Source organism: Cucumis sativus, chromosome 3 (assembly GCF_000004075.3).
Source record: "Cucumis sativus cultivar 9930 chromosome 3, Cucumber_9930_V3, whole genome shotgun sequence".
Lineage (NCBI taxonomy): Eukaryota > Viridiplantae > Streptophyta > Magnoliopsida > Cucurbitales > Cucurbitaceae > Cucumis > Cucumis sativus.
This window is the reverse complement of record NC_026657.2, coordinates 16,980,814-17,002,950: the sequence shown is the minus strand read 5'-3', so window position 1 is coordinate 17,002,950 and position 22,137 is coordinate 16,980,814.

Sequence of the window (22,137 nt, the reverse complement as noted above, 5' to 3'; positions counted from 1 at the left end):
TGATTCTCTAACTTTTAACAGTGATCCATTTTTTTCTCTGCCTTCCACTTTATTGTTTCATTTATGTTTTACACTTCATAATGTACATATGATTTATAGGTCTATGACCTACGTTCTTTGATGATTTTATATAAACATAGCATTTCAATATGATATCTCTCCTCTTCTGCAAGTCAATGTGTTATGAATAGTCTGAGTAGGTGATAGTTCATGATAAAAAGAGTCACTTATAAATTTTAACGTGTTAATTGTGCTTTTATTATTGTTTGACCAACATAAATTGCTAACTACCTGATAGGAAAAAGTAGCTAGAACCTAATTAACACGCGTGAAGAGAAACTTTGCCTCTTCGCAAGAGTATTTCCAACATTTTGACCTCGAAAGGAGGACAAGTGTGGATAGGGGATACTAAGAGGTAGCAGTCCTTACACACAAAATACTATAGAATGCATAAGTGATTTCTTCTAGATATAAATCACCTAACCATACTTGGTCATATGGATCTCTCAAAAGCAGTCATGTGTGGCATATATGCCTTTGAGAGAAGCATGTCTTAATCATAAGTATGTCTTACCGAGTTAGATTGCATCAAAGTTATCTCTCTTCTTATTTGCATGATAACACGCAGGCATTCCTACCTTCATTCTCGTAATATAAGTTAGACACGTTCTTACACATTTCTCTTCGTGTTGCCTTACACACTCTTGTTGTGTAATTAGTCAATTCTTACATTTGATATTCTTTAATTCATCCAACTGCTTCAATAAATAGTGGACCCTAGAACTAATGTCTGAAAAAAATTCCATGTGTTCAACCTTGGATCACTCAAGTAAACCTACTGTTTCGCTTGCACTTGGGCAAGTAGTAAGAAAACTTGTATTCAACGAGGACTTAGGAATTTATGCGATGCCGAGGCACATTGTGAGCATTTCACATGGCTATGATCATGTCCTATGACTCAACCCCTAGAATGGAACACATGTGATACAAAGAGTTACAGTGAGCATATTACATGCAATGACCTGACTATGTGACTTATTGTAATCGTATTATTATACACGAATGAAATTATTAAGCCCAACCAATCCTCAACCTAGTTTTTGGCACAGTTGTCGAAGAATTGATTTTTTGATGTTAGAGTAGCATTTTACTTGAGTTTGGACAAAAAAAATTTGGTTAATCATGCGATTAGCTGAAAATCGTCGTTGTAGCTCTCTCACTGAAAGAGTAAGCTCAAACTGGGACAGAGGATACGCGCGAAAAGGTTCAAGATATCAGAGTACAACCCCCAAGATCAATGTATCTTTCGACTGATGACCTATAGAAGTCTTATAATGGATGGAGGTGGTCGTAAATGAAAATGAGAATCTCCATGAAGTCATCCGAGAAGTATCCTCGCACGAAACTAACGAAAATGTAATATCAGTTAGATAAGCGACAATGATAGAGAAAGATCATTTGAACATTGCGATGAATGGTTGAGAGCAGAGACTTATTGCAATGAATAATCAAGAAGCTGAGAGTCATGAAGTAAATGATCAATGAAGTTTAGGAACAACGAGGTTAGGAAGCTATGCGGAGCAAAAGCGATGATACTATAGTTCTTCCTCGCCAAGGAACCTGAACGCATAGACACATCTATAATGTATAATTCTTCCATTCGTTTTTAAATTTTGTATCCTTATATTAGTATGTATAATTTCTTATACTCTTATACCTCTGCAAACGATTCTTTTATTTTTGTGTAAATCAATTTTATATTATTTTGTTTTTGCTTTATGTGTATTCTTTAATCTCTCATAAGGACTGTGAGTCATACCACACAAACATAGGTAGTTTATCACCCTTACACAAAGAATGTTAGATTTCGTTGGGAAACGTTGAAATCTTTAGGAGGTACGAAGCGTCAGGCCAAATCCATCAGTTCTTAAACTTCCAAGAAGCAATGAATGTGTCGTACCTCATGCCAAGAGTAGTCACTCGAGTTTTTCACATCATAATTAATTTGACAAGGCATTAATCGCTCGGTAACCACCCTCTTAATCCTAGTTAAGAAGGTCTATTTAAACACTTTAAAACACTGAGTCTTAACATTTAGCCAACACAACAAGTCATGAATCCACTCATTGTAAAACCTTCAAAGCACTACCATTCCAAAAGTTCTTCTTCAATATTCTTCATTGTTTTCCTGCCATCTTTCACCAAGAAATGCTCCCCTTACAAAATCCCTCATCAGGTCGTCGTATTACTAGTATTAAGAGCTTCTCCTTCTCAACGCATAGTGCGATAAGGCTACAAGAACAAGGAAGGCGCGAAAGGGTGGAGAGGGCTGATAATGTGTAGAAATATGAGTTATTATAGCCTCTTAAGTAAAATAATAAAGGCTGATTGCATAAAAATAGAAGATTGCAAAAAGAAAGAGTGGAAGTTTAACTAAAATGCAAAAAACCTACCGAAAGAGAACTCGACCACTGTTTTGACAAGGTTTTAACATGTTTATCGCAAGATGTTAGGTGACAAAAAGCAAGCATATCACGCGAGGTAATCACCCCAACGTATGACGACAAATAATAGATGTTGAGTGCCTAAGCAACATTAGCAGACAAAAGAAAGTGGCGGGAATTTTAGGAAAGGGCATGTAGACTAGGTTACATAGCAAAATGACAACTTTTCAAAGTATTAATGGAGTGTCGACATGAAAACACCAATTGTTCTTTATATAAACCAATACACCCCTCTTCAACGGGTGTGCATAAAATTGGCCAGACAAGCAAGTTGTTTACAACATTCTTTCTATCATCATACACCAGGTGAGAGCCTGAGCATAAGACGAAGGAAAATTCCTTAACTCCACTTCTTCTCCTCCTAGCAAGGCAACACTCTAACCAAAGAGAATGATTTATCAATGCTATGTATTTCTACTACCACTCTGTCATTTCTTTATCTCATCCACATACCTCCATGATTAAATAACTACATATAAATGAGCAATGTGCTTGATATGAAAAAACCCATAGAGCTTGTAATAATAGTTTTGTTCAATTTAAAGTATTCGTCTTAATCTTGACTCTTCGAAAGAAGAGCAAGGATAGAAATCAGAATTATCTCGCACTTTGAACTAGATAAGAGGCGAAATGGATATAGTGATGTATTCACATCTCCTAACATGCAACATGCAGCTCTGAGAGGAACTGTTTGTGGTTAACATGTTGAGAGGTATGGACCTTAATCAAGGGTAGATTACTATTATTGCATGCATAATGAGTTGTGATGAAAATTACATTTAACCGGCATATTTACATTCCGAAAGGTGAGTAGGTACGGTAATGCACCGAGAGGTGACAACCTTAATACGTGGTTGAATCATTTAAATTGCATTAAAGTACCAAGCCATTAGCTAGATGTTATCATTCTTTGATTCAATTTTATTTGTTATCTCGCCTAAAAGGAGAACACTAGTACTTGCATCATAACCCCCTAAGCACCTTGCACCGCCAAGAACCCTAGTATAAATAGTTAGGAAAGTTAGCATACTATTTATATGAATTAAATTTTATTACTTACAGCACGATTGTGCACGAGTTATGAAAAAATAGAAGCTAAGGAACATTCTTTGTGTTCGACCCTGGATCACCCAAGTAAACTTATTGTTCGCTTGCACTTAAGCGATACGTAGGAAAACTTGTACTCAACAAGGACTTAAATATTATGTGAGGAAAAGGTACACAATGAACACTTCAATTGCTATGATCATGACCTATGACTCATTGTCTAGAATCAAGGCATGCCATATAAAGAGTTACGATGAGCGCATTATGCACGATGAACTAACTCAGTGATGTATTGCACTTGTGTTACGACCACACAAAATTAGTAAGTACAAACTGATAATAACCAAAGGTCAAGGTAGAAAATAAGGGAATAAAAGGATATGTAAGGAAAGAAGCAAAAGAAGGAAAAAAAATGGACATGAATAAAATAATATGTAATAAGAAGAACAGTGAGGTGCAACAACAAGTTGAGGAGGATGGAAAAATTCTTCCACCAGAAAGGACTTCCTCTCCAGCTATTGAATCTACAGGGTTGGAGACAAGGGCCCGCAAAAAGGCTAATCAAGAAATACTCAGGCCATTGGAAGAAAGAATGAAAGTGAGGGAGATGGAGAAAAAGCAGTTTGGGGAGTTGGAAAAGAAGCGATGAAAGCACTGCTGTCGGAGGAGGAAGTGCCCAATCGCAAGAGAGAAAAAGAGCCTCTATCAAAAAGTTCCTTGCGAACAGAGGAAGGTAGAATAACATTTCATTAAAAGCATGACTAATAAGTATAGTAACAGATCAAGGAGTAGTATTTTAAACTAGTTGTCATCTAAAACATGACTAATAGGTTTGTGTTCAACCACATTTATGAAATATAAGGGTTCATGGAAAACCAAAAATCATATTTGAAAACACTTATAATACATGGATCATAAAAAAATTAGACAGGTAATTGTTAGAATTATAGCGTACAATAATAACATATATAGATTTACAATGAAAATACTTAAAAACAAATCACTCACTATCAATGATTTGATCCCCTGGATTATACACTTTCCCTAATTCAATTTAGCCTGAAACAACGATTAAGGTCTCTCAGTTATCTTTGCATGTCAAGTTGTCACAACTATTTCCAAAACATGCCATAAGATCAACTTAATCTATTTAATGTTCCAAAGACTTCAATTTCTCTCTTCCAAGACTTGAATTGAATTTTTCTCTAAACGCTTTAATCTAGTTTGTACTAAGAATTTCACTTTTGGACCTTTTTGTTGATTTTATGGAATCAATCTATATTTCATTCATTATTTAATAGAGATACAAGCCTATATATAACCATAGAGAAATATTCTCTACACTTAAGGAAATAATATCTCCAGAATAATATCTCCAGAATAATATCTCCTAAGAATAATATAATTATATTAATACCCTCCCTCAAACTCAAGGTTGAAATCACAAACTTGAGTTTTCTAAGAACTAAGAAAAGAAACAATATATCTAGAATAGAATAAAAAACCCGAAGAACAAACACACAAAGAACTTCTAGGCTAAAACAAACCCACGAAGAGCGAAATGAAGAACTTCTGGGATAGAAACATAGATCCTCGTATAGAGATCTATAACAGAACCTAGGAAGAACGAAACAAGAACTCCGGGGGCAAAATGAAAGAGCAAAACTGAAGCAAAGTAGAATCAAATCAGGATGAAAACGTGGTCTGAATTGGGCAGGAGCGTTTCGTCATCAGAATGGAACTGAACGAACTAAACTAAAGCAAGTCAGAATCAAACTGAACAGGAAATCTGGGTGAACAGAACGAAAACTGAATAGAGCTGAGAGGTTGAGTAGATAGAGAGCTTTGCGACGTTCTTCGCAAAAAGAGAAGATGCGTTTCATGACGGCGAGCTTCACAAATGGAGAGCGGACAAAGCCAAACCTGTGTGTCGTCGGCTGTGAGTGGAGCGGAGCGGTGGATTATGGATCTGAACAAAGATTCACCCTCTTCAGGATCGGGAGTCTTCAATCGAAAGAGATTGTCTGGTACGAGTAAAGGGCGGCGGCGGCAGGTCGGTCTGATCTTGAACAGTATGATTCGAAGGCGAAAGATGAAATAAAACACGGATCTGGAAGTCGAAGACACGAACAGAGATGCACGAACAAATTGGTGCTTGCAATGTGCGCACAAGTAGATCTAAGTGAGGACGAATGGAGAGCGGATATGGGTCGAGAGTGCGACGAACTGTGTGGATGGAAGGAGCAGTGATGGCAGAAGGAGCAGTGATGGCAGAAGGAGTAGTGGCGGCGGCGGCAGAATCAGAGACGAGGATTTTGATCTAGGAGGCAGAGCGAATTACTTGGAGACATGATGTGTATTGATTACTGATGGGTATGGCTCTGCCTCCGTCGACGAATCAACGGAGGCAGACGTGTAGGGATGTGACGGCTAGAATACAAGGAGACTTAAAACCCTATAGCTCTGATACCATGTTGATTTTATGGAATCAATCTATATTTCATTTAATTACTTAATAGAGATATAAGCCTATATATAACCATAGAGAAATATTCTCTACACTTAAGGAAATAATTCAAATAATATCTCCAGAATAATATCTCCTAAGAATAATATAATTATATTAATACTTTTAACTTTGCATTAAACTCTTAACCAAATGAGCATCCAAACTTAGTACAAACTCAATGGGTGTTTTATATTAATATGCTCTTATTCACAATATATAAAATTTAAGAGATTTAGTTTAATCAACAAACTCAATGTCAAAATAACAAGTCAGAGAGAATGCACACAGAAATCGGGCATGATGGTTACGAAAAGAGAAAAAGAAAAGGCGAGAGAAGAAGATGAACACCTTCGTCAACTTTCCACAAAGAAAAGGAAAAGTGTTACATTTCTAGGCGATGCAAAAAGTAAGTTGGCAGAGGTACGAGCAGCAAAGCAGGGGAAACACGATACACTTGCAGACTTAAGCGAGCAGGTTAATAGAGTGGCAGCCGTGAATCAGACGGCCAAACAACATGAGATTGACCACTTAGATATTGTGGTAGAGGAACTCTCAAGGGAAATTGAAAGGATGAGTCCTACGGAGTCACCCGGGCAAATTGAAGACCCAGGACTTCTAAGCACTAAAGGTTTGCTAAAAAGACAAACCAAGGCAGGAACATCCAAACAAAAAGGTGGAAAAAAAGGATTATTATCTTTCAATGGACTGCTACCAGATTTTCTCCATCGATCAATTAAGGCGCTAAAATGGGAGAAATTATTACTCAGCGAAGCAAGGGTAAAACTAGATTTGGTAGAAATGTTTTACGCGGTGAAATTCCACCCCTAAGAATCTTTGGTCGTCGTGGAAGAGGAGAAAGTTTCATTCACCGTAGAAGAAATCAATGAGCTATACGACTTACGCAATGACCCGAACGCATACCCTGGCTAGTAGATTATAGAAAACCCAATGAGAAGTGATGTGAAAAAGGTGATTCAATTAATCGCATGGCCAGAGGCTGAGTGGACAAAAACCCCTACTGGCAGACTCCAACTATTTCCACACTAGTTGACGACCAACTAAAATGTTTGGTTGTTTTCCGTCAAAAAGAAGATTCTCCCTACACGCCACGATAGGACAGTACCCTTAGAGTACGCATTAGTGCTTTATTGTATCATCAAAGAGCAGACGTTTAATCTGGGCTAGATGATCAATAAAACAATCTTCGATTTGCGAAGACATCCAAAGGGTGCGAAACCATTCCCATCCACTGTGGAAAATTTATGTTGACCTTAGCCAGGTTTCCACAAACTCGGATGGTGACAGGAAAATACGGTTTCAGAGGTCTGAACCGCATTATAATTGTGCATTAAAACAAGGAAGAGGTGCAGAAATTGAAAACACAAACACCAAAGGAAGGAGAAGACTCAGAAACGTGAGAATCCCCACCACCACCACTACTCAAACGTAAAGCAAAAGACACACCGAACGTGGGGGTCGTGGAACAAGAGGATCTAACTTCTCAAGAGCCAAAGCGTAAAAAGCGATTAAAGGTATCTGTTAAGCAAACTTTGATTGAAGAATCACCCACTGAATCATCCCACGAGAAATTCCCTATGGTTGACATCGAGGATGATGCAAAAATTACCCTACTGCTTCCCTAGGAGACAAAATCGCCTGTACCACAACATATCACCAAAAAACAAACCAACTTTGGGACAACCGTTGATCGCTTATCACCACCCACTATTATATCCCCTAGCCAACAGAGCCCTCGTTTAACCATTTCGCCTAAATCCAGCTCCCTCACCCTTCCCTTGCCTTTAATCGCACAACTGACCAATTCCCTGACACCCCACTTTTGCGACAAACATCTGTGTCGCAAGGCCCAACGAAAAACCAACCACTCAATAGTGGTTTAGTGGCTGACCTCAAAGAGCCACCTAACCCTGTGACATTCGAAGATTTTTAGATTATTCAACCCGACCTCCCTTCTACTGTTAAAATGGCACCACCTCAGCTAACAGTGGTTGATGGAAATGGATGTGAAATTACCGTAGAGGAGGAAGGTTGTAGGGACACAGAAGTGCCAAGCGAGAGAAACGGGGGAGTTAAAAGAGCAAATAGCAAATTTAAACAATCAAATGTGATGACTGGTCGAGATGGTCCATCAACTATCTTATGTAATGACCAATATGAGTCGCTTACTGGTTACACATTCTGCCCAGTCCTGACAAATCTTGGAGTGACACAATAGACAATTCACCACACAAATGGAATATATCTACGTGACATTTGTGCAGGGCGTACCGCAGCCCATCATTGCATCGAACTTTGTGGCCCTCATTCCTCCTATCAATGTTCCAAACTCACTTCCTGAAGATGCAAAAAACTATCCTCCTCAACTCGAAGCTTAAGAATAGGGACGTACTATTACCCTGTAACTTCGACCTACTTCATGACTTTAAATGTAATCATTTCCATTTTAGTTAATATATCCGTTCTTTTTATTTATGTGAACTAAAAAAAATTTACTGCAAGCAATATGAATACATGTGGCGCTTGCATCATTTTACTTTTTCTATATGATTTTTGTGATGTCGTGTAAGGATGACCTTCATGATGAAACACATGTCCCTCTTTCTTCGCTTGTCGCTAGAATTAGATGTTTCCTTTGGCAAACTGCACTAAGTAAATATTTCTTACATTCTATAAGCGAGCTAGCTTTAACTCAACCTTCTTTTACAAATATTTCGAAGAAACCATCTTATCCCTCTTTTCTTTAGCAATGAGGACATTGCCACTTGCTAAATTTGGGGGTGTGCAAGGTCGAATCAAAGCTTCTCCCTACTACAAATATATATATATATATATACATACATCATTTCCATTTAGTATTTGCATAATATAAAAACTCTTATGTCGCAGCCTCTCATGCAAGTAAATAAGAAGCAAAGCTTCACCAAAATGTGATAGTAAATACTAAGCGACTAAAAGAGTTGTAGTTAAGGAGAGGAACAGACTCATAGAGCTCCTATGATTTCCCACTCAGTGCCAATTATAAGTAAATATTTAAAACAAAAAGGGAGATAAGATTTTTTTTTAAAAAAATAAACAAGAGAAGTTTGAGGCCTAAGCTTGTTGTGTTTAGAAATAAGAAAGATTTTCAAGTATTTAGTAGACAAACATAAGAAAATGGTGCTAGCGTACAAGGGAATTGAAGAGGCATTATGAAAGGATTAACGTGAGTACAAGAAAAATCATATAGATAATTTTGCAACGATGCTTGAGGACAAGCATTATTTTACATTTGGGGGGGTGATAACTTGTAGAAATGTAAGTTATCGTGGCCACTTAAGTAAAATAATGAGGGTTCAGTGCATAAAAGTAGAAGAAGGCAAAAAGAAAAAGTAGGAAATTTATCTAACATGCGAAAAGTCTACCGTAAAAGAGCTCTAACCCTGTTTGACAAGGTTTCAACATGTTCCATCGCAAGATGTTAGGCAAAAATGAACAAGCGCATAACATGTGAATAAATCTCCTGAACTTTTCGACGCGAAGAAGTAGATGTTAAGCGATCAAGTAACTAGCAGACAAAAGAAGTTGGTGCAAATCTCCTCAAGTAACTTTCAGAAAAGGACAAGTAGACTAGGCTACACAGTAAAGCGACAACTTTTCAGAGTCTTAATGGAGCGCCGACATGTCAGAACAATCTCTCTTGTATATAAACCTATGCACCTTTTCTCAGCAAGTGTGCAAAAATTGGCTGGACAAGTAAGATCTTTACAATCTCAATTTTATCTCCATCGTCATAAGCTAGGTGAGAGCTTGTAGCTTAAGACGAAGGAGAATTCCACAACTCCATCAGTTCCCTCTCCTATATAGGCAATAGTCCAACTGAAGAGAATGATTTGTCAAACTCAGAGGCATAACCATTCACTTATGTTTCCATTTATTCATTTTGTTATTGTGTTGTTTTGTATCCAAAACATTAGGGTCTAAAGACTCCAAGTGTTATGTTTGAAGAGAATGCATTTCTACTACCATTCTATATACATGTCTACTTTATCCCGTTCATATACATTCACTATTAAATAACTACATACAAATGAATGTTGTACTTGATACGTAGAAAACCATATTGGATGTAATACTAGTTTTGTTCAGTTGAGAGTATCCTTCTTAACCTTGTTGCTTTGAACTAAGCAAGTGATGAGAGGGAATGCAGTAATGCATCCTCATTGCTAAGCCATCCCTTTAACATGCATCTCTGAGAGGATGTTGTATGTGGTAAACATGTTGAGAGGCGCGAGCCTTAATCAAGGGGAGGTTACTATTATTACATACACAATGAGTTGTGATTTGATGTCATTTAACCAGTGTATTTACATTCCAAAAGATGAGTGAGTATGGTGGTGCGTTGAGAGGTGTCAACCTTAATTCGTGGTTGAAGTAGTTAAATCACATCGAAGTATCAAGACATCAGTTAGTTTAGTTAGTAATTTAATTTTATCTCCTTCCTTATCATGCCTAAGATAAGAGTACACTAGCCCGCCTCATAATTCCATATTCACCTTGCAACACCATGCACCATAGTGTACATAGTTAGGAAAAGTTTGTATATTTTGCATATATCCTGTTGTTTAATTTTTACCGCATGATTTTGCACGTATTAAATTGAGTTAGGAGCTAAGAACCAAGTTACCTGTGTTCGATCCTGAATCACCTAGGTAAACCTACAGCTCTGCATACACTTGGGCAAGTAGTAGAAAAACTTGTACTCAACGAGGACTTAAGTATTATGCGATGAAGAGATGCATAGTGAGCATTTCGTATGTTATGATTATGACCCATGATTCATCGTCTACAATGGAAACATATAATATAGTGAGTTGCGGTGAGCACATTAAGCGCAATCTAACTCTGTGATGTATTGCAATTACGTCACACACACACGAAATTATTAAGTCCACACGAACAACTAGAGTGCATGAAGAGGAACTTTGCTTCTTCGCGAGAGTATTTCTAACAATTAGCCCCCAAAAGGAAGGCAAGTGTGGATAGTAGATATCGAGAGGTAACAATCCTTAAACACGAAATATTATAGGATGCATAAGTGACCTCTCCTAGATATAACTTACCTAGACATACTTGGTCATATGGATATTTGAAAAGGAGTCATGTGTGGCATATATGCCTTCGAGAGAAGCATGCCTTAATCATATGTCTTAGCGAGTTAGATCACATTAAAGTTATCTCTCTTCTTATTTGCATGATAACACACGGACATTCTTGCCTTTATTCCCGTAATATAAGTTAGACACGTTATTACACCTTTCTCTTCGTGTTGCCTTACACACTCTTGCTGTGTAATTAGTCAATTCTTACATTTGATATTATTTAATTCTTCCAACTTGCCTAAATGAATAGTGGACTCTAGAACTAACGTCTGATAATAATTTCCTGTGTTCGACCTTAGATCATCCAAGTAAACCTACTGTTTCACTTGCACTTGGGCAAGTAGTAGGAAAATCTGTATTCAACGAGGACTTAGGAATTTATGACATGAAGAGGCACATTGTGAATATTTCACATGGCTATGATCATGTCCTATGACTCATCGCCTAGAATGTAAACATGCGATACAAATAGTTATAGTGAGCTTATTACGCGCAATGACTCGACTTTGTGACATATTATAATCATATTATACACAAATGAAATTATTAAGACCAACCAATCTTCAACCAGTTGGATTCACTTTTTAATAAAATCCATTTGAGTTTAACAAACTTACGACCCGAACAATTGGTTGAGTCTTTTCAACCTAACACAACCTAACCAACGAACACCCTAACAAGTTGGTGTCCTTAGCAAGTGGCAACTAGAAGCAACAAATATTTTTTAATATTGACACATTTAAATATACTTTGATAAGCTAGAGAGAATATAACTCAAACAAGGTTTGAAATATCAATGTAGATGGAAATGTCGAGGTTCTGAATGGAAATATTGATATCAATGGAAACTTTGGAAAACTTTATGGAAATTGATGAAAATTGTTTTAGTTAGTAAATGAAACTTTGACTATGGCTTACTTAGACTATAATTGACCATTTTTAATCATCATTTAAGACAATATTTAGATGTGTATTATAACTATTTCTATAAATGTTAACTTGAGAGCAAAATTTTTAAAAAGAAATAAATTAAAAAGATAACAACAACTTCATATAAAATTTAGGAATATTTTTTAGATAGACCAATGTGAAAATTGTGAGACCCTAATTGTGTCCTAATCTATGTGATGAGACTGTATGTGGTAAGAGTTATTAGACTAAAAGTGTCTCTTATGTAAGAATCGAACTTTAGGTAATGTAGATTTTCCAAAGAGTTTAAGAGGTTAGAAAGAAGGAAAAATCTTGGTTAAGTATCAAGGAATAGTACTTTAGGTGTTTTGAGTGTTTAAAGTTGGCGAGAAAGAAGGATAATAGAGGTTGAATGTTTTAGCTAACTTCGAAAAGGATTTTCTCATAACTCACTTGGACAATTGCACTTTATTTGGTCTTGAAAGTTCATAATTTGAGTCTAGTTTATTGAGGAAGGTGGCTGGGCATTTTGGATATTAGAAAGTTGGCATTTTAGATAAGAGAAGGCGAGAAGGTCAGTTCGTGAGTGAATCTGAGTAAGATGCACTCCCAGAAGGCTACAGAACACATAGTTTGGCGTTTTTCTATGAAATTTAGAGAAAAGAAAGTCCACTCCTTTTAGAGAAAATTTGTAGAATGAAGTTTGATCAAAAGAGTTACGGATTTTAAGTTATAACTTTTCTAAGTCGGGTTATGTAGTCTGGGCGAGAAACTAGGCAAGATAGTCTTGGAAGCTAGCTATGCGTTTTGGACAACTTTGTGGCCGTTTTAAGGCAAGCAATTTAAGGATTAAGTGAAGTGTCAAAGCCTTGTTAGCATGCATTTTGAGGTGTAAAAGTAAGCAGGAGGTGTCTTAATAAGGTTTAAGGTGGCGTCAAGTAAGGATGAGGTGTCAACGTAAATTCATGCAATGGACTCTAAAAATAGGTCAGTTTCAATATGAAATTTCTCACAGTACACTCATACATTTTGAATGAAGTTACTCCCAAAAGTTTAAATTTTGAGTTTGTTTTCTAAGTTGAAGATGCCGGTTTAATTTGAGTAAGAGAGGGTTGAGTTTGAGTTGAAGGAAGCAAGGAAGGTCAAAATTCGTGTGATTTTGAATAACGTGGGATTCCAGAGAGCTGTAGAGTTCATTCATTGAAATATGAAGCTACAATTTTGAGGTGAGAGTATTAAAACAATTTGAAACTACTTTGTAGAAGGAAACATTTTCATTTGAGTTCTGAATTGTTTGTTATTAAGCTCTAAAGTAGAAAAAAGGTTCTGGCTGAAAACGAGTTTTTGGGCAATGGAGGTTGTTGGGCGTGGCATGTTGGATCAAAGAGGTTTGGGACAAGAAGAAATCGATGAAGCATATCAACCAAGGGTTTGGCCTACAATTTATAAGTGGTTTTCTTCTTAAAAGTTCTGTGATTCTATTTTACTATTTTGAAAGATGCTTTCAAATGAGAAAGTGTTTCTAAAAGAGATTTCTATAAAATGTTTATATGTGTTCAAACATGATTTATAATGTTAAAGTTTGATTTGATTATTACAATTTTAATGCTATGAAATGATTTTCAAACCATTAGTTGATTCCTTAAGATGATGCTAACTTTTATGTGCACATAAAGAGTCAAGGCCACCATGGAGTGTACAGACCACATGGTGATAAGATGCTAGCTTATATGTTGAAAGGAGCGTATAAAGCTTACGGCCTAAGCAAAAAGGAAGAATATGTTTGTTCTAGGATGTTGTTGATATAGTAGTCAAACACGAAATAATGAGACCAAGCGTAGAGAACGATTCAGGATCTTTGGCGAAATGAATGAATGTTAACTAATGTGTGTTTATGTGAGATTGTTATGTTATGAATATGTTTGTTAAGCAGAAAGAAAGGTTTATGCAAAATGTTCTGATGTTGTTTATGCAAAATGATGTTTGTAAAAAGATATTGCGAAAATGTTTTCATAAAATCACACTAAGTCTTTTAGACTTATGTTTTAAAATTTTATCTTACAGGACTTAGGCGTTGAGGTCAAGAGGAGAGGAAGTTTGGGCTTACTAGGCGAGAAGCTGCTAGGCTTTTAAGTTTAAGTGTTGGTTTTTATCTTTTGATTAGGTGTTGCATCATTATATTCTTGTACTAAACGCCTTGTTAAGGAATAAAAGTCTAAAGTTGTTTTATCTTTGTGCGTTAAGTTCTTTATCACTTAAAGGATATTCATAAGTTAAGTGTTTTGGTGTTTAAGATAAAGTAAGGAAGTTAAGACGAGTGTCTTTGGCGTTTAAACATGTTAAGGATGCTCAAGTCACACCACGTCTCACGAGACAAGCAAGCAGGTCTGTGGGGCTAAGTGTAACATCTCACAATTTGATGTGTTGATGCATTTGGAGCAAGCATTGAGGAAGTTCCTATGTTTTTGGTTAGTTGGCAGTTAGAGATTCCTTAACAAGGAAGTATGTAACGTCATTTTTATGTTGAAGGGCAGTGCTTAGTAAGTCAGGATTCTGACTAAGCTGTCCACTAATGATTAGAATTTGGACGATGAGAGCTACGTGTCAGTATGCAATTCATTGAAGCTCATTGTCAGACAGAAGGAATCATTCTGGCATGAAAATCTTCACGGGAAAAGTGTATAAATAGAAGAGTTTCAAACAAGTTTTAGAGATTAATCTAAACTTTGAGCTAAGTAAGAGCTAAAGGAACTGCAAGGTGTTAAGGAGGTTTCCTCAGAATTAGTCTCGTGTTCCAGGTTGATGAGGAGTTTGGCTAAGTGCTTAGGCTAGGAGGAACTGTATCTTCACTATGAGTGGTTTTAAAATGTTTGGAAAACCACAATGATTTTCAACTCATATTTGAATTCTTAAGTATTGATGTTTATTTAATATTGACATTTGATTTGTAAATGGATTATGAATTATACTTTGTGAAATATTTTTAGTACTCTATGCGATGTTTAATCTCTTACACTTACTGTGTGATCTATGTAAGATTTTTTATACTTGATGTGTGAGCTGGTATAATATGCCTTATACTTGTTGTGTGATCGGATATAAGATGTCATTTTGCTTGCTTTGTGATCTGACATTGTAAGACGTTGTAGTATATGGAATTGATGGTATTTGCTGAATGTGTTAAGATTACTCCACATAGATAAACTCGATGTTAAAATGTTAATCAGATTTTATTTGAGGTGATGGGTACATTACCAAAATGTTGATAATTTATGCGGTATTATTTATGTTGGAAAGATTTGTGTGAGGAAAAGATGGATTTCCAAAGAGAATCTTTGAGAATTAAACGTTATGGAATTCGAACATTTGAAACTGTTTATGGTAGTAAAATGGTTTCATGATTCAAAACGCATATTATTCTTGTCAATTGTGTTATGCTTGCGAAATGAATTTCAAGTTTATGATTTATTCGTTGTGTTTGAAAAAATCCACTGTCAAATTAAATATGCTGATGAAAATTCTCAATCACTAGACATTGGTCTAATCTTTCAAATGTTTTGTCCCCGCCTCTCTCTCTCTCAGGTAGCGAAGGACATCCAAAGTTTAAATTAAAGAAATTGAAGAACCAGTTGCAAGAGTTGTTGGTTAAAGGTTATATACGACCTAGTACTTCACCTTGAAGAGCACCAGTGTTGTTTGTAAGAAAGAAGGATGGTACCATGAGGCTATGTATTGACTATTAGTAATTGAACAAAGTGACTATTAGGAATAAGTACCTTTAGCTGTGTATATAGACGACTTACTTGACCAATTGAAAGGAGTCTCAATATTCTAAATAAGTAGACGTGTTTAGGCTATTACCAACTTAAGATTAGAGAGTTAGATGTGTCAAAGACTGCCTTTAATACGTGTTATGAGCACTATGAGTTTCTAGTTATGTCTTTTGGTTTGACTAATGCACCAACTACTTTTAGACTTAATGAATAAAGTGTTTCATTGCTATTTGGATTAGTTTGTCACTGTGTTCATTGATGACATTTTGATTTAGTCAGAGAACGTTGTAAGACATGATGAGGATTTGAGAATTATTTTACAAACTTTGCGGGAACAGAAGTTGTTCGCCAAGTTTAGCAAATGTGACTTTTGGTTAAATCAAGTCATGTTCCTTGGACACGTGATATCAATTGAAGGGTTAAAGTTGATCAATAAAAGGTTGAGGTGATAGAAATTTGGGAACGTCCTAAGACAGTATTTGAAGTGCAAAGTTTTTTTGGTTTAGCGGGTTACTATAGGTTATTTGTTGAAGGATTTTCAAAATAGGCACTTCCTTTAACAGAATTAACAAAGAAGGCAGCAAAATTTGAATAAATGGATAACTGTGAAAAAAAGTTTCCAAGAGTTAAAGCATAAACTCACTATTGCACCCATTCTTACGCTGCCTACGTCTGAAAAGAAATTTGAAGTGTTTTGCAACGCATCACGTCAAGACTTAAGTTGTGTGTTAATGCAAAAAGGAAAAGTAATAGCTTATGCATCAAAACAGTTGAAAGCTCATGAGAAAAATTACCCAACACATGATTTGGAGTTGGTGGCTATAGTACACACGTTGAAAATTTAAAGACACTACTTGTTTAGGGAAAAGTGTAACATTTTTATTGTTCATAAGAGTTCTTGGTGGACATCTATGAGGATGCAACATGTTGCTAGAAATGGCCGCCCTAAGAAGATTTGAACCAACCGATCAACTTTGTAGTCCAGGATGACAAAGTTTACGGGGAACACAAATTTATCAATTTTCACCAAAAAATCTTCAATCTTACCCTCTAGCTTAGCTATGGATCTATCAGCAAACTGAAGCCTTATTAGCGTTGGTTGTATCTCTCGTATTTTTAATTTCTTAAAAAGAGAGAGCGACATCAGATTGATACTTGCTCCAAGGTCACAAAGTGCATGGCCTAAATCCACCCTGCCTATTGAACAAGGAACAGTGGAACTTCCAGCGTCTGATATCTTTGCTGGTGTTCTTTCTTTACAGGTATTACTTGTGGTTTCAGTTAAGGCCATCATTTCTATCCCAGTGATTTTTTGCTTCTTAAATAAAATGTCTTTTAGAAACTTGACATAAGATGATATTTGATCTAGTATCCACAAAGGGTATATTGATGAGCAACTACTTTAAAATGTTTAAGCGACCAAGAAATGGAGGGAGCAACAATGTATTGAAACACTTTACCTTGTCAGACGCATCATCACGTGGTTCTTCTCGCCTAGAATGCTCCATTTCTTCGCTCAACATGCTTTTATTCTGCAAGAAAAATTATCATTAGCCAAAGATGAGTTGAAGAAATGAGAATTATTACTTGAGCCGTCATTCTCAACAACAAAGATCAAAGTAGAATTTCTACGTTCAGACTCTAGTTTGGGGATGGATAGGTTTCTTCCTTTGTGTGATGTAACTACCTGGCATTTTTCCTTGCCTAAGCTTCCTCCATGATTTGGTATTTCTGTATTACTAGGGATGGTTCCTTTTTGTCGCCCATATATGTCATTGGCCAATTGTCCCATTTGCAACTCCATATTTTTAGTGGATGTGGCTTGACTATGCAAAAGGGTATCATTCCTTTGCATATATTCTTGAACCAATGTTTCCATTGACGATGAAGAAGATGTTGAAGGATGTGATAAGTTAGGTTACTGAATGGGTTGTGCTAGTCATTTTTTATATTGCCTTGGTTGGTACTTGGATACCTCTCCTTGGTAGTTAAACCGATTGCCCTATCCCTGTTGTACATTTTGATCTTGACCACCCCATCTGAAGTTTAGGTGATCTCGCCAACCCTCATTGTAAGCATTGGAGTATGGATCATGTTTCACATAAGCGATTGTTTCTTTGCTCATAGGGCATGCATCTCTATCATGCGGTCTACCGCATCCTACATGGCCAAATTAGGCTACCTAGTGTACTGCTTTAATCAAACTCCCTGCAACATTAACTTGTGACAATGCCATGGACTGCAAAAGCTAATTCATTTCAGTAACCTGATTCTATAATGTTAACGTCACATTCCCTTCTGATCCTTCATCTATCCTCCCCCTCCCTCTTCTACTTCCTATGCTTTCATTTCGTGAGCCAAATTCGTCATCTCTCCATTCTTGACTATTACTGGTCATAGCTTCCAATGTTGTTTTAATATGGTTATATGATGACCAAAGCATCCCACCTGTAAACACCATATCAACAGATTGTCATGTATCTCTGCTCAATCCAAAATAGATTTGTTCCATTAAAACACATCCTGGAATGCTGTGATGAGGACATCACTTCATCATTCGCTTGAATCTTCTCCATGCATCAATTAGATTCTCACTATCCCTCTATTCGAAGATCATTAGGTCCTGCCTTCTTTTCGCATTCTTAATGGGTGGAAATAACTTTTTCATGAACTTTTCAATTAAACTATCTCATGTTGTACCTTCCCCTTCTTTTAAGGAATTTGCCCATTGTTTAGCTTCATCGCATAGGGTGACTGGGAATAAGGCTAATCGCAGCTCATCTCTTAATATTTATGGCATGTTGAATGACACAGAGATGTAATAGAAGTTTAGTATGTCCTCGTGTGGATCCTCCCGAGTGTGTCCTCTGAATTGCCTTGAATTCTGGATCATTTGAAGCATCACTAGTTTAATTTCAAATTGAGAGTTCTCCCCAAACATAGGTGTTGCAATGCATGGGTTGAAATTGTATAGGCTTGGTGATGCGTATGATCTGATGGGGAGGTCTAAATCATTGGTGAGATGCACGGGGTTCAGGTCTGGGGCTTGTTGGTTGACACAGTTTTTGTTTTGATTTTCCATGTTGTTTCTGTTCCACCTTTGTCTTTGTCTACAATTTCTCCGAAATGTTTGCTCAATTTAAAGGTCAAATCAGAGTTTGTTCGTCTATACTCATAGACTTGTTCGTGCACTTTTTGGCTAAAGTACGCGATTTCGCTGAAATTGAACTTCTGCATAGTTTAGCGCACGAATTAATGAAGTGAAAAAGCTAAGAAAAATGCGCCAATAACTTGGTTGTTCGTGTGGACTTAATAAATTCGTGTGTGTGTGACATAATTGTAATACATCATTGAGTTAGGTCATCACGCTTAATGCACTCACTATAACTCTCTGTATCGCATGTTTCCATTGTAGGCGATGAGTCACAAGTCATTATTATAAAATATGAAATGCTCACTATGCACCTCCTCATCGCATAATACTTAAGTCCTCGCTGAGTACAAGTTTTCCTACTACTTGCCCAAGTGCAAGCAGAGCAGTGGGTATATCTGGGTGATCTAGAATCGAACATAGGGAACTTGGTTCTTAGCTCCTAACTCAGTTTAATACGTGCATAATTATGCGGTAAAAATTAAACTACGAAATTATGATGTGGGCTAGTGTACTCGTATCTTAGGCATGATAAGGAAGGAGATAGAATTAAATTACTAGCTAAACGAATTGATGTCTTGATACTTCGATGCGATTTAACTTCTTCAACCACGAATTAAGGCTGGCACCTCTCAGTGCACCACCATACTCACTCATCTTTTGGGATGTAAACACACTGGTTAAATGACATCAAATTGCAACGCACCATATATGTAATAATAGTAACCTCCCTTTGATTAAGGCCCACAACTCTCAGCATGTTTACCACACAACATCCTTTCAAAGATGCATGTTAAGGGGTGGCTTAGCGATGATAATGTATTACTGCATTCCCTCTCACCACTTGCTTAGTTCAGAGCAACAAGGTTAAGAATACTCTCAATTGAACAAAACTAGTATTACATCCAATATGATTTTCTACGTATCAAGTACAACATCTTCTTATGCGTTTTGACCTCATTATTCTAATAAAAATGACTATAATAATGGTCATTAATTCACATTATCACATCCCTAAATTTAGAATAATGCTTGTCTTCAAACATTTATCTATGGTTCGTCAATATCGTGCTTAGACTTAATGGTTTTAGTCATGTTTAGTTCCACTGCAATATGTCACAAAGTCAAGTCATCGCACATAATGTGCTCATTGTAACTCTTTGTATTACATGTTTTCATTGTAGGCGATGAGTCATAGGGCATGATCATAGTCATGAAAAAGGCTCACAATGTACCTCTTCATCGCCTAATTCTTAAGTCCTTGTTCAGTACAAGTTTTCCTACTGCTTATCTAAGTGCAAGCGAAACAATAAGTTTACCTAGGTGATCCAAGGTTTAACACAGGAAATTGTTTTTAGATGTTAGTTTTATGGTCCATTCTTCCTTTAGGTGAGTTAAAAGAACTAAATAATAACAATTATAATAATTAGCTAACTACACAATAAGAGTTTGTAAGGCGACGGAGAAAAAGACATAATAGCGCAACTAACTTGTATTAGGGAAGAGAAGGCAAGAATGCCCGCATGATAGCATATGAAAAAGCAAAGAGATAACCTTGACGCGATCTAACTTGCTAAAACACACTTGTGATTAAGACATGCTTCTCTCAAATACATATATGCCACACATGACTGCTTTTCAATGATCTATGTGACCAAATATGGCTAGACGAGTTATATCTAGAAGAAACCACGTATGCATCCCATAGTATTTCGTGATTAAAAATGGTTACCTCTCGACAACCAATGTCCACACTTGCTCTCCTTTAAGATCCAAATGAGGTCCCCTAAATATGAACACCTTTTTTTTTACTTGGCCTATATAATCCTACATCATGTGTCATACTTGTCGAAGTGGATGACATGTCCTCCCTCGGTGGTGGCTCGAGTCCATATGGATTTGGAATATCAAAATCTACTAAATTAATTTCCATGTCATCTTGCTCAATATCTTTTGCAACCTATGAATCCATTTCAGCGAGTGTCTTACATATACCATGCTCTTCTCTTATGCTTACTCTAATATTTCTTATTTGTGTTAATCAGTCTTGAAGCACATACACCAATTAGAGATTTAATTACTTTGATAAGAAAGTTTGAAACAATTTAAGTTGGTAAAAGAGTCGGAAAAATGAGTGATATTTAAAGAGTTAAGAAAATGGCAAAAAGGAAGTTATTAAGTTTAGGAGCACTTGAGCTTTTTTCCTTAAGAAAAATATAATAATAATAAATAATAAAATTTCTTCTCCATTGTTTTAGAGAGATGCCCCTCACAATTTTCATTCCTTTCATCAATCCCTCTCCCTCACACTCACCGTTTCTCTTTCTCTCCCTCACACTAACGTCGGACGACAACCAAACTGCCACTGCTAGTCAACCATTGCACTTGCCATCGCCCAGTCGCGACTCCCACTAGCTACAGATCAACACATGAGTTGTGCAATCCATCTTGTTTCCTGTGAAACCGATACTGCCAACCGTGTGTTCGTTTTCTCTGCTCCGTCTAGCATTCACAGAGAGCCCTCCGTTCATCAAATCGATGATGTGTCGCCACATCAATAAGGAAATTTGATGATCAACAAGCCCCCCATTGATAATGTGCAGATATAACCATTATTATAATCTTTTTTATTAGACTAATGAGATTAAACCACATAAGAAGATGATCATAATGCAGAACTTACATTGTAAATATATAAGTATTTAGAAATACATCTTACATAAATATCATGCCTATTTTACATGATTGACATGTCTAAACGTAGGATAATGAACAAAGAATCAAGCTAGTGAATCATAGGAGACATCTCATGCAAGGGCTACGCGATGGGAACTCATTGGGCGATTAACATCTCCAAGTGAGGAACCACATCATCACATGAAGAAGGATCACTATAAGACAATAATGATAGTTGGAGTGATGTGACTGGTTGGTTCGTATTCATACTTAATAGTTTTGTGTGTGCATATAACGCTATTGCAATACGTCACTAAGTTAGATCATTGCGCATAATGTGCTTACCATAGCTCTTTATCTAGCATGCTCCAATTCTAGGTGATGAGTCATGGATCATAATCATAGCATG